Source organism: Pinus tabuliformis, chromosome X (assembly GCF_031772625.1).
Source record: "Pinus tabuliformis cultivar Carrire ecotype Pingquan chromosome X, CPIR1, whole genome shotgun sequence".
Classification (NCBI taxonomy): domain Eukaryota; kingdom Viridiplantae; phylum Streptophyta; class Pinopsida; order Pinales; family Pinaceae; genus Pinus; species Pinus tabuliformis.
In genome coordinates, this window is record NC_142308.1 from 1,739,598,585 (window position 1) to 1,739,601,901 (window position 3,317).

Below are 3,317 nucleotides of genomic sequence, written 5' to 3' on the forward strand. Positions count from 1 at the left end.
TGATGGCTATTGCGTTTTGGAATGTAGAGATTTTTATCTGTCCGATCATTCTTTTTCTATATTTATAAACCAAAATATTTAACATATGGTAGTACGTGAATTTGATAAAGAACATGTTTTGATTTACTTGCTTGGTTTTCTTAATCGTATTGCATTTCAAGTTAAATGGAACGAGCTTTTATTATACCACAATCCTTGATTTAGTGGGACATATTTCTCAGTTGCAAACATGGCTCTCTTTTTGAACTCGATCAAACTTGGAATATATAAAGAGTGAATGAGTGTATGTTTCAATCCTAAAGCTAATCCTATTTCCTTCAAAATGTATATATAAAACAGCGAATGCGTGTGTTTTAATTCTAAAGGTCAATCTCTATTTCCTTCACACTCCAAAATGGCTGCTTTAGGAAAATTTTATTCCAACGAATATTTCAATCTTAAATCTAATGTTTATTTCTTGCAGTTAGATGTTTTGTAGTAGAAATAGTGCGAGTCTGTCCAGGCAATAAAATATATTTTTTGACAAATAAATGTTCCTTTTTTAAGGGGAAGTTTGGTGAATACATATTAAGGCTTCTAGACACTGACAAGAAAATAACTGATCAAATTGGGTCAACTACTTAGAGAAACACCGCTATGTCTACGTCTGAATATTGGTATTCAATAATAACAAAATAATTAAAAGTCCTTGACAACGCATAAAAAACGGCCATGGGATTAAACACAAACACAAATATCAAACAATGGTAGTGGGTCAACTACTTAGAGAAACACCGCTATGTCTACGTCTGAATATTGGTATTCAATAATAACAAAATAATTAAAAGTCCTTGACAACCCATAAAAAACGGCCATGGGATTAAACACAAACACAAATATCAAACAATGGTAGTGTAGGCTCTAGCAGGGGGGGCAAATGTTATATGCAAAATAATAACCAAGTAATAAGTCCATGAATCATGAACAAACGTTTATATGCTTAAGCATAAACGCATAAATACTGAATAATGGTAGTAGGTAGTGGCACGGGAAGGGCAAAGTCTCCACAAATTATAGACAGCAAGGATTGTAGGTGCACGGGAACTAGAAATATTTATTTCTATGAAAATAAGAATATATTTGTTGTCGTGCTTTCTATCCTAATTCAAGACCTTTTTTCTTGAGAACAAGGTTACATGATCATCAAAACCAATCTTGAATTTGCCATCTCAATGGCTTTTTCTTCATGTTGTCACAACCTCACATGATAGGATTGGATTAAAGCGACCATTTGTTGGCTCGATGTTTGTAGAAAAGGGGGTCCATAGGGATGTCCAAATGTCTTATTCTGCAAATAAGAATGGTTTCACCCAAGGTGCATTGCCAAGAGTTACTGATCCATACATGATTGGTTTCAAGACTAATGGTTAACTCTGAAGATGTGTTGCAAAAGAAGGCTATAAGATGTGTTTTACTTAGGAAGTGTATGGCTAAAAATAATAAGTGACACCAGAGACATAGACCAAGGGGTGGAAAAAATATGGGGGGGCTAGAACTCCACAAAAGGGAAAGATAAAGGGGAATAACCAAGATATGGTTACTTAGGCAAATAAGTCAACAACTATTACTAATATAATATACCCAAAGCAATTTTATAGAATGATATTAAAATATATTATAATACTACGATATGTTTTAATACAATATTATTTATCCTAAGCTATAAATAAATAAAAAAAGGGAGTCCTCATGGGCATATAATGCTACTAGTGTGACTACTTAGGGGAGCCAAAGAATGCCTAACCATTGTAACTTGAGGATCCTAGGCTGGTCTAGGTACAAGTACACTTCCCCTTCGTTTGCCTAAAGGATGGGGCCCTAGAGGGAGAGGTTTAGGGACAAGTGTCCCTATATGGGGCTAGAGGGTAACCTAGAGACTCCTAAGGGCAGGTAGAACTCCTAGAAGCCAAAGGGCTCTGTAACATCGCTAGTAAGTTTGAGTTGAGAACCCTGGAAGGGTAGTGGCACAACCAACGGACTATAAGTGCAACAAAAGAAGCGCGCTACCTTGGGTTGTGTGAGCTAATGGGCGATGTGAAACTAATAAGTTCGAGGTTGAGATGGTTTGGTACCTTAGCCCTGTTTATGCTTGGTGGCTAACTTTGGTTAAGACTGAGATTGCGGAGTCATGCCCAAACTTAAGGGTGACTTGCTAACTAAGAGATTATGAGTAGCACAGTCTATGGTTTGCTGGAACTTTAGAGGTCTGCAGTGAGATGGCTGGGGGTGTAACATATATAACTAGTGTAGTGCCCACTCTAGTCTCCTGACCCTGATACGACATTATCTTAGACACTCTATTCTTCGAAGACCTCAGATTGAGGATCTGGACCCATGACACTATTATTAGCAATTGAGATATTCATGGTTGTGATGTTTATGAATTCTTTCCATTGATATTATGGTAGCATGAATGGTTATGTATCTTATCTATCAGTATTCTAATGATTGCAATATTAAGTAATTAAGTTGGTCTCTATTTGAAATTATGATGAGGGTAGTAAAGAATATGTATGCGCTCTACTAAAAGCATAATGAGGATAAATTTTATGGATAGGTATATTTCTACGATGTTACGATGTTGATAGCTTAATGAATATGTATGTTTCCATTGATGATTATTGATGATAGCCATGAGGGATGTGTCCCCTATGTTACCTACTTCCTTTAGTTCAGACTTACAATGGACAATGATGTGAATGACCAGGAATTGTTAATGATGCTATTATGATAATTGACTAACATTGAGAAACCTTATTACTGATGATGATTGAGTATGGCAGGACACCATCAGAGGCACTCGCATATGACATGTCGATGACACCTGGTTTGATGAAAATTTATATTACTTTATCTTTGAAAGTCTAAGTCGATCTTGGAATCTGCCATATATGTTTAACTATATTCCGATGATATATTAATGGTTGTAGACACAGATTAGTTGCTTGACCGAATGACTCACATATGGGTGATGGGGTTGTACAAGTGGATGGAACTACATGGGAGGGGTGGGACAGAGTCCCTGATCTCACCCACTAGCACTCCCGCCGTGACTTGGGCTGGAAGGGTTGAAACACCTTTGCCTTGAAGATCACGATGCCATGAGGGCAGGTTCCAAAGTTGGTTCGCTCATGAGGACTTTATCGGGGGGCGCGCATCAAGGCGGATTCCTTGATCCCCGACACCATTAGTCTCACTATAGCAGGCAACATAAGAGATGACAGTGGTCTATGACGTTGCACTATAATTTCCCCTCGTAATCACTGGATGCTTGAAGG